This window comes from Scyliorhinus canicula, chromosome 14, assembly GCF_902713615.1.
Source record: "Scyliorhinus canicula chromosome 14, sScyCan1.1, whole genome shotgun sequence".
Lineage (NCBI taxonomy): Eukaryota > Metazoa > Chordata > Chondrichthyes > Carcharhiniformes > Scyliorhinidae > Scyliorhinus > Scyliorhinus canicula.
In genome coordinates, this window is record NC_052159.1 from 93,472,525 (window position 1) to 93,486,511 (window position 13,987).

At 46.8% G+C, this 13,987-nt stretch overlaps 1 long non-coding RNA gene across 2 annotated transcripts in view; it reads right to left on the minus strand.

Moving 5' to 3' along the window:
• Window positions 1-2,558: 2,558 nt before the first annotated feature.
• Window positions 2,559-13,987, minus strand: part of LOC119977819 — a 62,868-nt gene continuing 51,439 nt past the window's right edge. For both annotated transcript variants that reach the window (XR_005463283.1, XR_005463282.1), the window contains exon 3: window positions 2,559-3,288. This is a non-coding gene — a long non-coding RNA (uncharacterized LOC119977819). The remainder of the gene's footprint in view (window positions 3,289-13,987) is intronic.

Genomic DNA, 13,987 nt, shown 5'->3' on the forward strand with positions numbered 1-13,987 from the left:
AGGTGTAACAAGTAGTTAAGAAGGCAAACGGCATTTTGGTCTTTATTACAAAGTGTTTGGAATTTAAAAATAGGGAGGTTTTGCTGCAATTGTACAGGGTGTTATTGAGGCCTTACCTGGAATATTGCATACAGTTTTGGTTCCTTACCTAAAAAAGAATATAGTAACATTGGAGTCATTCTAAAGGAGATTCACCAGGAAAATTCCTGGGATGAGAGGGTTGTCCTATCAAGAGAGACTAAATAGTCTGGATTTGTATTCCTTGGAATTTAGAAGAGTGAGTGGTGGCCTTATTCAAACATATAAGATCCTAAGTGGGCTTGACAAGGTAGATGTCAAGCCCACTCACTAGTTTTCACTAGTGGGGGAGTTTTGCACAAGGGGACATAGCTACAAGATAAAGGGCCGATCATTTAAAACTGAGGTGCATAGAAATTTCTTCTTGCAGAGGGTGGTGAATCTCTGGAATTCTCTGTCGTATGAGGGTGGTGGAGACTGGATCATTAGAAATATTTCAAGTGGAGGTAGATAAATATTAGATAAATCGAGGAATTGAGATTTATGGGGAAATGGCACAGAAAAGGAGTTGAGATCAGTATAAATCAGCCATGATCATAATGAATGGAGGAGGCAGGCTTGAAGGGTCTGGTGGCATACTCCTGCTTCTAATTCTTGTGTGTATAACAGGGTGAGTGATAATGGACTTCACCATGAAGCCTTGCATTGGGGTTCACATCAGTGTATCTTGTGTGATGTAAGCTCTTGTATGAGTATTGAGTTCAATGCTTGAGACTCCAATCAGTGGCAGTGAACTTTAACTCTGCATATTTCATTGGCATAATTGACAAGTCAATGAAGGGTAAAATGATATATCAAGAAAATGACTTGCTCTTATGACAGACAAGGCACAGCTGACTAGAGTGAAGCCTGCAATTAGCATGACAAGCACATATCTAGAGGGCACCCTCATTCTCCATTTCACAGCTCTACACATTAATTCCTGAGAGACAAACTTTTGAGACAAATGGACTTGAAATTCAATAGAGCTTAACCCGTTGGTGCTCAGAGTGCTACCTGAGCGTGGGGTTCTACTCACTGTTCAGTTATGTCTCCCAAAGTGAGAGGGTATTCCTTCTTCATGAGGTTAGGACGCAACCCATTCCTGAGAGCCGCGCTATGCCCTGCAGCCTGGCCTCTCATGGACCCCCCCCCAGAAGCTCACAGCCACTCCCCCCCCCTTTGATGACCCTCTGTATTCAGCTCCTCCCACCCAATTTCCATCTCCCAATAAGGAAGGACACTCCCTCAGTGATGATTTGAGCACAAGCCCAGTAAGGAGCACATAGGAAGCTATGCAAAAATGCCAGCCTCCAGACTCCCTTAAAGCAAGGCCTGCTAGTGACCATTCCCCCTGAGATTGAGTGATTGACCCCTAGCCCCAAGTAGAATTTATCTATGTCCCCCACATCCTCTCCAGTGCAGCCTGACCCTGGAGAATCATAGCTGCTTTCCCCCTTGGACGTGAGACTGGCAGGTTCATGCTTTTGTAGTCCTGTTGTAAATGGCGTCAGTGCCCAGTGAATAATCTGTGGGCTGGGGTTCGGGGAAGATCGGGAAAGAATGTTCACTAATGACATGCTGATGCGCTAATGTATTAAAATGAGGTTCCGGGCTCCCTCAGTATATTCCACATTACTCCACCAGCGAGGGAAGGTTAAAATTGCAAAACCAATGCGCCGGAGAGAATCACGTTTTCGATTCTCTCTGGATTTTGAACCCGTGGCAAGTTTCTCACGGATGGGGAGTGCAGGCTCAAAATCGCTCCCGTCATTCTGGAGCAAACAAACCACCAATCATTTTGCAGCATTACTGTTTGTAAAAGGCAAAAGTTTCAGTCAACCATTTCACATTATCCTCAGTCAACCAGTGAGCTGAGTTTATTTAAATAGCAAATCGGTCCAAGTAAAACTGTCAAACGGCAGTTGGGCAGTTGGACAGCACGATAGCATAATGGGTAGCACAGTTGCTTCACAGCGCCAGGGTCACAGGTTCAATTCCCGGCTTGGGTCACTGTCTGTGTGGAGTCTGCATGCTCTCCCCGTGTCTTCGTGGGTTTCCTCCTGGTACTCCGGTTTCCTCCCACAGTCCAAAGACGTGCGGGTTAGGTGGATTGACCATTATAAATTGCCCTTAGTGTCCAAAAAATGTTAAGTGGGGCTTACGGGGATAGGGTAGATACGTGGGCTTCAGTAGGGTGCTCTTTGTAAGGGCCGGTGCAGATCCGATGGGCCGAATGGCCTCCTTCTGCACTGTAAATTCTTTAATTCTATGAACTGAGTAACGCTTAATGTTGCGAACATATTGCTTGACGAAGTAAAAAAAAAAATACTTTCACAATCTCAGTCAGAATCCAACTAGTTTAATTTCCTAGTTCAGGTCCAGAATCATGTGGCATTCTCCAAGGCTCATACAGTCACTGAGTTCTCACCCAGTAAGAGGTGGTTGCTCCTATATGTGGAACAGGGGTAACATTAAGGGCCAGATTTAAGCCACCCCTTCTGGTGTGTTTTTAGGTGGCAGACGCATCTCACCATTAGCTGGCAGTGGTATCTTCCGGTTCCAACATGCCTACGTGTTTTGTACTGTTCGCCAGCCTTGCCGCTAGAGGACCCGTTGCTGGGTCATCATCGGCAAGACTGGAAGGTTCCACTGGCGGGAAGGGCCGGAAAATTCAGCCTCACGTGTATGAGGTGCAAGGTGCAAATCATTTTGCTTCTTTATTATTTTGTTTATTGTATCAGCACTTAGGTCACTCACTAACCAAACACATTGCGTCAATAAACTTAACAAAAATGCACTTTGATGTCGCTCATGACATAATTAAATAATGTAGACAGTATAGGGCCACTTGGAAACCCCAAGTAACTATTGAAGATCCATTTTAGAATCAGCTGTCTTTCATGATTCTGCAATGGTTCATTCTATGTATACACTTTCTTTCATCATTCTCAAAGATTTTACCTTTAAAATGTTGTATTTGATACATTTCTTGCATTATTCTACTTCTCAATGATCAGAGAGTCATTTCATTTTGACTTCCTTCATCATTTTGTTTTCTGCCTTGTATGAATGATTTTACTTTGTCTGACATATCCATTCAATTATCCTGTTCACCCCTGGATGTATATGTGACAGTATATTGCTGAAGATCTCCGGAAATAACACCTACACACAATCCCTCAGGATAGAATGCTTGATTCTTCGTCTTTGGAACTGTCATTTTATTTTCTGAAAATAGAAGATCACAAGAACATAATAAATAAGACTAGAATTGTTTCTTTAAATGTTTAAATGTTTCCCACCATTTATTTATTACCATACCTTACAGACTATTTACCAAATCCACCTTAGTCAGCTCTCCCCTCATAAATCAGTAATTGGTTTTGCTTAAATTTAAGATTTATAATTTGGACTCAAGGAACCATGATTCTATGTCCTTCTCAAACATAACATGGAATTCAATTACATTACAATCACTTTTACCCCCAGAGGATCCATGACATAATTCTAGGGAAAAAAAAGTAATTTTATCCATAATTGTTTCCACAGCTTCACTGGGTTCCAGCATGGTGGCTTCTTCACCTGACAAATTAGCAAAACCACTCTTATAAGATGTGGCCCAAACTGGTCAATGAGAAGACAAAAAGAATGAGGGGAGTGGTTAAATTTAATAACACCTGAAAATAAGCATGGAGATTGGGAAGCAGAGTTAAACTGCGCTTGTTTAATGTGATGTTATTTATGTTCTGCACACCAACATTTTACAAATTCATACACAGCCAGCTATTCAACCATAATGGCCACATTACTCAGATATATTGCATGACATCCACTGTCACACTTATCTCTCTCTTTTGAAAGACCTGGGGCGAAATTCTCCGACCCCACGCAGGGTCGGAGAATCGCCCGGGGCCGCCGAGAATCCCGCTCCCGCCATATCCAGAATTCTCCCACCCGCCAGAAGCCGGTGTTCCGCCAATCCCGCCGCCCGCCTCGGAGAACGGCTGGGGCCGGCGGGATGCAACGGTTTTATGTGCTGCCATTATTCTCCGGCCCGGATGGGCCGAAGACCCGCCGACGTGGCCACGGGTCATGTCGGCGTTAATCAAAGTAGGTATTTAACGGCGTCAACCAGTGCTGATAGTTGACGCCATTCAGCGTGGAGGTGGGTGACAGGCCGGGGAGAGAGAGAGACCTGACAAAGAGAGAGAGAGAACTGACAAAGAGAGAGAGAACTGACAAAGAGAGAGAGAACTGACAAAGAGAGATAGAACTGACAAAGAGAGAGAGAACTGACAAAGAGAGAGAGAACTGACAGAGAGAGAGAACTGACAAAGAGAGAGAACTGACAAAGAGAGAGAGAACTGACAAAGAGAGATAGAACTGACAAAGAGAGAGAGAACTAACAAAGAGAGAGAGAACTGACAAAGAGAGAGAGAACTAACAAAGAGAGAGAGAACTGACAAAGAGAGAGAGAACTGACAAAGAGAGAGATAGAACTGACAAAGAGAGAGAGAGAACTGACAAAGAGAGAGAGAGAACTGACAATGAGAGAGAGAACTGACAAAGAGAGAGAGAGAACTGACAAAGAGAGAGAGAGAACTGACAAAGAGAGATAGAACTGACAAAGAGAGAGAGAGAACTGACAAAGAGAGAGAGAACTGACAAAGAGAGATAGAACTGACAAAGAGAGAGAGAGAACTGACAAAGAGAGAGAGAACTGACAAAGAGAGAGAGAGAACTGACAAAGAGAGAGAGAATTGACAAAGAGAGAGAGAACTGACAAACTGCGAGTGCCGGTGGGTTGGGGGCGGGCTCTTTATGTGATGTCTCGCCGGGCGGTGTTGATGAAGTCGCCCGACGTCAACCGACGCGCCACTTCCGCAGCGGGTGAAACCGACGTGAATTGCGTAACGCCGCTTCTGGCCCATTCGGGCCCGGAGGATACGCGATGTTTTGCGGGGCCCGACGCCGGAGTCATCAGCGCCGCTTATGGCCGCCGGTCCCGGGCATTGCGACGGACATCGGAGAATTTTGCCCAAGGTTGCACACCACAACAGGCAGTAGGTGCTAACCAGAGGAGGACCAACCTGCCTAAATGGCCCTGAGACCTAAGAAGGGGATGGTGCTGCCTTTTATTGAGGCACCAATTGTTCAGGTTGTGGTCAGTGATGTAGTAATAGGGTCTGGTACATGCAAGGTTAATGTGGGACTCAGCTTAGCACTGCTCAGTGACTTGAGAAGGCACATGACCCAGAGCCAGGGGCAATCCAGAGATGGACAGAGGTGTGTAAAGACCTCTGGTAGAGTCAGCTCCATGCCTGTACCCTCTACTTTATACATGTATATAGTCATGAGTTGTTAATAAAGACTTGATGTTAACATACTCAAAATTATGAAGCCTACTTCATGATGTTCAAAGCAGGATTCATCATGTAGGCAGCATCCGGATCGAAAACCCTCATCTTCACACCAATACAGAAAAACTTAGAAAAAGGACACTTCCACCGGATTCTGAACTGAAACAAACTCTCAACTGAATCTACAAATGAAAAGAAGATTCACCAGAAAGAAAAGGTTCCACAGAGAGAAGAGCCTGGAAGCAAAAAGGTAGAAGTTCTACTTTCGTAGATGTATAAAGACGTAGGATGGAATCAGTTCCATACCCATACCCTCTACTGTATGTGGTTGTGTGTTATTAATAAAGATTTCTTGTTAATATACTCAAGACTAAGAAGCCAACTTCATGGTGCCCAAAACAGGATTCTTCATGTGGCGAGGCTGAAACCATTGAAGATAACTTTGTCCTCATTCAAACATCTGCTCACATCTGCCCCCTCTTCCCACAATCTCTTCTGATTTACAAGTTGCAGATGATGTAAAGGTGCATCGTACCCTTGCAACGTTCTTACTCTTGTGCCTTTCTGCTTTCAGACACCAAAGTATTGCCATCTGGCTTGGCACCAGAGGAACAGCAAAAAGACAGGAATAATGAAGTTGCACCATCACCATGATTTCACACTCGCAGTCACCAGCTCAGATATGGACACTGTGTGTAATTTAGAGGATAACATAGAGATGCACTGAGACAGCACGGGACAGCAATGGGCAGCACAGTAGCATTGTGGATAGCACAAATGCTTCACAGCTCCAGGGTCCCAGGTTCGATTCCGGCTTGGGTCACTGTCCGTGCGGAGTCTGCACATCCTCCCCGTATGTGCGTGGGTTTCCTCCGGGTGCTCCGGTTTCCTCCCACAGTCCAAAGATGTGCAGGTTAGGTGGATTGGTCATGCTAAATTGCCCTTAGTGTCCAAAATTGCCCTTAGTGTTGGGTGGGGTTACTGGGTTATGGGGATAGGGTGGAGGTGTGCGGTTGGGTAGGGTGCTCAAAGTCCCGCATGTGTAAAGTTCCAAAATTCAGTGGAGTTTATTTGGGGAGCATTGGCTGTTAGTGGTCTCTGTAGGATGCAGTGCACATTCTCACGTGACCACTTCAGCACATTCTCACGTGACCACTCGGTCTACGCATTTCACTCCATGATTTATCCTGTGCCCAGTGGAAGATGCATAGGGTACTTCCTGCCCGAGACAAATCTTTAGCTTTCAGCACAACACCCCCAATTAACTTTTGAAAATGAATTACACAATGGGTAGTTGTTGTCCTTGACCTGCCCCTCTTCTTGCAGGATTCTCCAGTCTCCAACATCAAAATCACGTTCGCGATCGGCCAGAGAATACACGTTGGCGTCAAAATTGGGGACGACAGCGCTTTTGCGATGCTCCGTCCCCTCCAAAACAGTGGAGTACTCTTCGAGTACGCCATATGGACGGCTTCAAGATGTCACCTGAGGCCCTCCCCGATGCTCCGCCCCCAATGGGCCAATTTCCCGACGGTGTTGGTTGCGTGTGGTCTTTGGCGGGGGCTGGGGGCACTGGTGGGTGTGGTCCGGACATGGTGAGCCTGGCCCGAAGGGGGTCACTATTTGGCAGGCCGGGTCCACGCGTGGCCGCCGCCATGTTGCACGGCTCGTCCCGCTGCAGGCTGCCGCCGTGCGCATGCATGGCCACGGATCCAGCAATTCTTCATCCGTATCTGCAGTGGGGCCGGGTGCTCTACGCTGCGTGCCTGATAGCCCCCAACTAGACGAGGGATTGGTGTCCGTTTTGCGCCTTTTTTTTGGTCGTAAAACACCAACGTTCCCACGCCAGTGTCAGCACTTAGTCCCAGAATCGGAGAGTCCAGACCCTTTTCTTAACCTCCCATTGTTCTGCAACGCTGTGTATCCTCAGTACCGCTCACTAGATTCCCTTGTTCCCACAACCCCACCTCTCGTGAAACCTCAACACCAGTATCACTGTGAAATCAACCAGGAGCTGATTGATTGAAAATGCAGAACTGCCATTTTTGATTAACTGGTATTACCCAATTCCCAGTCATGCTGAAAAGACCACTACCTTTAGCAACAGCAAAACTTTTAACTTAACTTTTTTTTGCATCCAAATTATATACCTTAAATACTTGAAATTTTGGACTTTGGGAGAGGTACTCATGGACTAAGCAATGGTGGCATTTACAATCCTTATAATTCATGTGGGACAACCGGCTCTTTGAGGGGGTAGAAGATGTGTGTTGCGGGGGTCCCGCAAACCACGTTCATATGTTTTGGTCCTGTCCAAAACTGGAGGATTACTGGAAGGAGGTGTTTAGGGTAATCTCTAAAGTGGTGCATGTGAAACTGGACCCGGGCCCTCGGGAGGCCATATTCGGGGTATCGGGACAGCCGGGGTTGGAAATGGGCGCGGAGGCAAATGTTGTAGCCTTCGCCTCTTTGGTCACCCGAAGGCGGATCCTGTTAGGGTGGAGATCAACCTCTCCACCCTGTGCCCTGGCATGGGTTTTGGGGGGGGGGGGGGGGGGGGGGGGGGCTGGTGGCTGCTTGAATTCTTGATGCTTGAAAAGGTCAAATTTGAACTGAGGGGAAGGATGGTTCTAGGTTCTACAATTCATCGAACATTAGTGGGGGGAGGGGGGTTGGGGGGGGGGGCACTGTAGGTGTTAATGGTTGCTATGGGCGATTCCTGATTCATTTTTGTCATTTGTTTATGTTAACCTCCGGGCTAATCTCTGGGGTTTGGTGGGAGGATGGGATGGTTGTTATTGATATGGGGATTGACATTACATTCGTTACTGATTATTGTTTTATTGTTGGGTGTAAACTTGGGAGAAAATGTAAAAAAGGAGAATAAAAAATTTTTTTTTTTAAATAATTCATGTGGGACGATCAAATGTGCAATTGACAGCTACATGTATTATCATTGAACAGGTCAAATTAGAGATGATATCGTAACAGAATGTTTGGTCCTTTTAAGATATAACTCAAATTGCTCCAGGGACAATTTCTCGTAGATCATCTTCTTTTTCTTTACAACCCGAATGAAATTGTGTTGGTAAATGCATCAATTCCCCCGGGGTGCCCCAATCATTGCTGTTAAATGTGCAAATGGTTATTAAATATATAACATCTGAAACTATCCCAATACATTTACTTGTGATGTTTCTTTTCTGCAGCCTCATCATGTTATACACTATCTGGCCATGTACTGCCATTTCAAAATATTTGCAAGTCTAAAAATCGATTTCTTTGACAGTGATGAATTCCGAATTGTAATTTGAAGCTATTGATTTTCTGGTTTGAAACGTGACAGTTCTGCTTCCTTTACTCCTATTAAAGAATCCTGGTTCTTCTTCCTTTCCATGTTTATATCTTAACCTCACTAATATGACATTGGATCCCAAACCCCTTGTGGTCATATGGAACAAAAGATCTAAATGGGAAGTCAACAATGATTCTAGTACAAGTAATAAGTTACAAAAAACACTGAAATTTTTGTAAATTCCAAAATATGTCCACCTGACTAGATTGTTGGTGCAAAGAATCTCGGACTGGATTCTCCGCTCCCCGATGCCGAAATCACGTTTGGCGACAGGGTGGAGAATCTGTTTTGGTGTACGAAATCGGGAGCGGCACTGGTTTTTCGATTCTCCGCCCTCCGAAAACGGCATATGCCACACCGAGTATCCACCGCCTCAGGCCATTGTCTGAGACCAGCCTCGTGATGCTCCATCCCCGACCGGCCAAATTCCCGACGGTATGGATCTCTCACGGTCCCACCATCCAGGAACCGCGCGAGGCGGTTGTGGACTCAGTCTAGGGCCGCCACAGTCAGGGGAGGACCGATCGTCGGGCAGCGGGGGGCTTCATTCGGGTCTGAGGGTAATGTGTGCGGGCGGTCCGGGCACACAAGCAGCCGATATGGGGCACTATTTTGCCGGTTCAGGTCCGCAGGCTGAGTCCGCTGAAGGCCACCGCTGACCCGGAGGTGCTGGGGACCATATCAGCAGCTAGAGCTGCGGGTTCTATGACGGCTGCCTGCTAGGCCCCAGCAAAACGGCGAATGTGTGGCCTTTTGATGCCAGTTCCCCTGGCACAAAAGACCAGGGGCGGGATTCTCCGACCCCCCGCCAGGTCGGAGAATCACCGGGGGGCGGCGTGATTGCTGCCCCCACCAGCTGCCGAATTCTCCAGCGCCGGAGATCCGGCAGGGGCGGGAATCGCGCCGTGTCAGTCGGCGGCTGCTCGCAGAGGCCCTTCCCGACGATTCTCCAACCCGCAATGGGCTGAAGTCCCGCTCGTTCTATGCAGGTCCCCCCTTACCTGGGGGACCTGGTGGCGCGGGCAGGCTCCGGGGTCCTGGGGGGGGGGGGGCGCTGGGCGATCTGGCCCCGGGGGGGTGCCCCCACGGTGGCCTGGCCCATGATCGGTGCCCACCGATCCGCGGGCAGGCCTGTGGCGTGGGGGCACTCCTTTCCTACGCACCGGCCATGTAGCCCTCTGCCGCACATGCGCGGGGATGACGTCAGCAGCCACTGACACTCCCTCGCATGCGCGGACCCGCGCAGGCCGGAAGAGTCCCTTCGGCCCGGCTGGCGCTGCACCATACGCCTTTCATGCCGGCCGGCGGGGTGCAAACCAGTCCGGCTCCGGCTTAGCCCCTGAAGGTGCAGAGGATTCCGCACCTTTGGGGCGGCTCGACGCCGGAGTGGTTCACGCCACTCCGTCCCACCGGGACCCCCCCCCCCGCCCCGCCGGGAACGGAAGAATCCCACCCCACAGTTTTCACGACGGTGTGGGGACTTGGTCCCAAAAACAGAGAATCCAGCCCCTTGAGTCTGGAATATCCATAAAGAAAAATGTAACACTGCATCTTCATCTAGCAAATGAATACATACTGGTAGCTATACACGCACACATTTTAATATATTAGCTAAACTAGATTATGGCACAGAGAGTTTATTGCCATTTAACATGAGATCTCAAAATGTTGTATCAGACTTGCCAAGTTCTATCACTACTGCACTAAGACAACAACCTCAGGATTGAAAAGCTGTCTTCCATATTATCCTTCTAAAATATTGCTGTTTAGTTCCTTGACTTGTCAAAAACTCAATTTGAAATATTTGCATTTCATTTCTGTCCCGTGTAACTAAATCCAGTAGCATCTGCCTTTATTGTATTAATTTGTCTCAACTCTACATTTTAAACAGAAATAAATGACAAACACGCGATTGAGTTTTGCAACAGAGACACCTAAAAAAAATTCAGGTGAGATATTTATCAGAGTATTGTGTGTAATCTGCATTAGATTTGTTGTTTTTCAATAGCACATTAACTGTAAGTAAAAACTGCCACAATTTACACCTAATTAAAGGATGGTGGGTGCATTAATGCAAGGTCACGGTGACCATGCTAAAGTGGCCGGGCGAGCCCCTCAATTCATCTGAAAAGGCTATTAAGGTGATCAAGATAAAATGCCACTATTACTAAAAGGAAATCACTTCTGGAGTAATGGACACAATCTCTCCCTTTTAGTATGAATAACTTCATCTGCTGGAAAGTGGAAACAATTTTCTATTTGCTCGTCAAAGAAATCTGGCTGTCTTTTTGCTTTTTTTAAAAGCTTGTAGTTTTCCCCCCACCCCCTCCCTCCAGGTGCCTGCCTCGTTCACCTAGTGGACACCAGCTCTGGGCAGATGGTATCATCTTGGCTATTGAGAAGAACAAGTGAATGAGGATGACGATGCTGAGCAAGACCTACGCATTTTTTACATTGTTATCATATTCCAATATGATTTCAGAAGTATGCCGCTGCTGCTTGGACCTGGTCCTGCCAGGAGATCTGCTGCCATGATAGGCCATGCTTGAGCCATCCTCACACATCCACTGACCCTCTGTTGCAATCACTCTGTGACGTCCGTCATTCAACTACTCCCAGGTTGATCCCTCTTTCTGCCCCCTCCACTTTGCTCTGTAGGGGAGATTTTGTAGCTTTTCAACCCTGACAAGATGACCAAAATAATGACATTTTCTTTTCTGGATGTCGCCATATTAAATATTGATGGTTATGTATACATAAGTATCCAGACTGCCATGTTCACTGGCACTACAATCATGGTATGCAGCCCTGTTTCACTCCATTGGTGACAGGGAGGGGGCCCAAAGTCTCATTTCCATCAAGGATGCAGACCTGCATGCCAAAGTGGAACTGTCGAACCATCTGAGTGAACTTGACTGGGCATCCAAACTTGCTCATAATCTTCCAGGGCTCTTCACAGCTAACAGTGGCAAAGCTTTGGTTAGGTTGACAAGGTGGTGTACAGGTCAGCATTTTCTCCTTGTCATTTCCTCTGCAGTTGGCCAGCAGCAAACACGATGTCGATGGTCCCCCTCCCTTTTCTGCCCTCTTCAGCGTCACGTTCTCAGCCAGGCTCACTGATACCTTCCAGGATGAGGACTCAGACATAGATGCCAACTACCAAATGCACAGCAAACCTTTCAATCTGCAACGCCTCTTGTTCAAGACCAAGGTCCTTGTTGACAGACTCTGTGATTTTCTATTTGCTGATGACTGTGCACTAAACGCTGAAAGTGAGGTATATATGCAGCACATTATGTACCTGTTTTCCACATCCTGATAACTTCGGTCTCCCCATCAGCACAAAGAAGACAGAAGTCAGGTTCCAATTTCCCTGAGGAAAGCTCTATCGAGAGCTGACAGTGAGAGTAAATGACCGGATGCTGACTGCTATGGACAAGTTCACCTTCCTATCTCTCGAATATCTCACGCTGTGTTCATATTGATGGTGAGACCGATGGCACAATTGCCAAGGCCAGTGTGTCCTTCTGAAGACTTCATGATTCTGTATGGAAACATAGAGCTGTGAGCCTAACAACCAAGCTCAAAGTCTACTGAGCAGTCGTCCCCTCCACTCTCCTCTACTCGGGTGAGAACCAGAGACATACAAAGAAAATTAATCACTTCCATCTTTACTGTCTCTGCAATCTCCTCAACATCACGTGGCAAGACATAGTCCTAGATACAGAGGTCCTCGGGAGAACCGGAATAGTCAACATTTTCATAGTGTTATGACAAAAACTGTTCCGATGGACTGGACACGTCACCAGAATGCCTGGCTACTGACTCTCGAAGCGAATCTTCTCCGCTGAACTGTAGAACGGAGCACACTCTCGTGGCAGCCAAAAGAAACATTTCAAGGATCCTCTGAAAGCCACCCTCAAGGACTTCAAAATTGATATTGCATCATGGGAAAACCTTGTCCAGGACCGCTCAGACTGAAAAAGTTCCTAACAGCGCATCAGCTTCCGAGGAACAACAGTGTCACCTCAAAACAATCGCAAGTTGTCCTAAAATCCATGAGAACACTGTCTGATGAACCATCAATCGAACGCGAGACGAGTTGCTGTACAAAAGTTAGGCTTTAATAAGCTAGAAGTTAGCCCTGCGGTCGACTACAGTAAATGGCCGACCGCCGGGCGTTCTGACTATTTATACCTCGGTATGGAGGCGTGGTTAACTCAGCCTCTCGACCAATCGGAGAGCCGTCACATGACTGGTCTCAACCAATCGGTCGAGAGGCACATGACCAACCAGGGCCAATGGTAAGCCGGTGTTCTGCACCAATGGCAGACAGCTATGCAAATCATACCACCACACTGTCCCTAACTGCCTATCAGCCCATTGCCGTGCCCATTGCACTTTCTGTGCTAAGATAAGACTTATCAGCCATCTTTGCACCCACACAGCTTGATACCTGGAGGACAATACTGAAGGCTGAACGACACAGTCATGGTGCCAAGCAACAATATATCAGTCCACCGCTCACAGTGTGACCTAAAAAAAATATTCAGTGAAGCTTCAGCATTTGAGTTTAAAAGTATGATATTTCCAACTTGCAAGAACCACAATTACTTGATAACTTTAAACAGGAAATGGTCTTCCTTGCAGCTATTCTTCAAAACAAATCTCAAAGCTGTGTATGTTGCTTCTGTGTCAATGGAAATACCTCCCCTCGATTGAATTCAAATGTAGATTTAAACTTCCTCTTTTTGGTGACCTTGGATTCTTGCAGCTATCATCATGTAGTTAGAAGAAATCTCGAATATGCCACTTATGCAGCAACCACGAGAGTCAAATTGATCAGGTATTTTTAAGATAGTGCAGAAAGATACACCTTATACGTGAAACCAATCGACAACACAGAGCATTGTGGATGCTGAAAATTGGAAATTGAAAACAGAGAATGTGTGAATTACTGTTCTGGCAGCATCCGTGGAGAGTGAAACAAGATTAACGTTTCTGGTCAATGATCCTGCAAAAACCTGCATCAGAATTGAGGGCTGCATTTCACGTCTTGTCATCACCACCCACCCCTCCCCCCAGCTGGAAAGTCAGCTGGAAACCAACTTGCTCCATGCCAGCCTGCTCCACGGGCTAAATTGGTGGAGATAGGACTTCGAACCTCAGAAGCTGTCAGCATAACCTAGCAATTTGACATTATGGTCTGGCT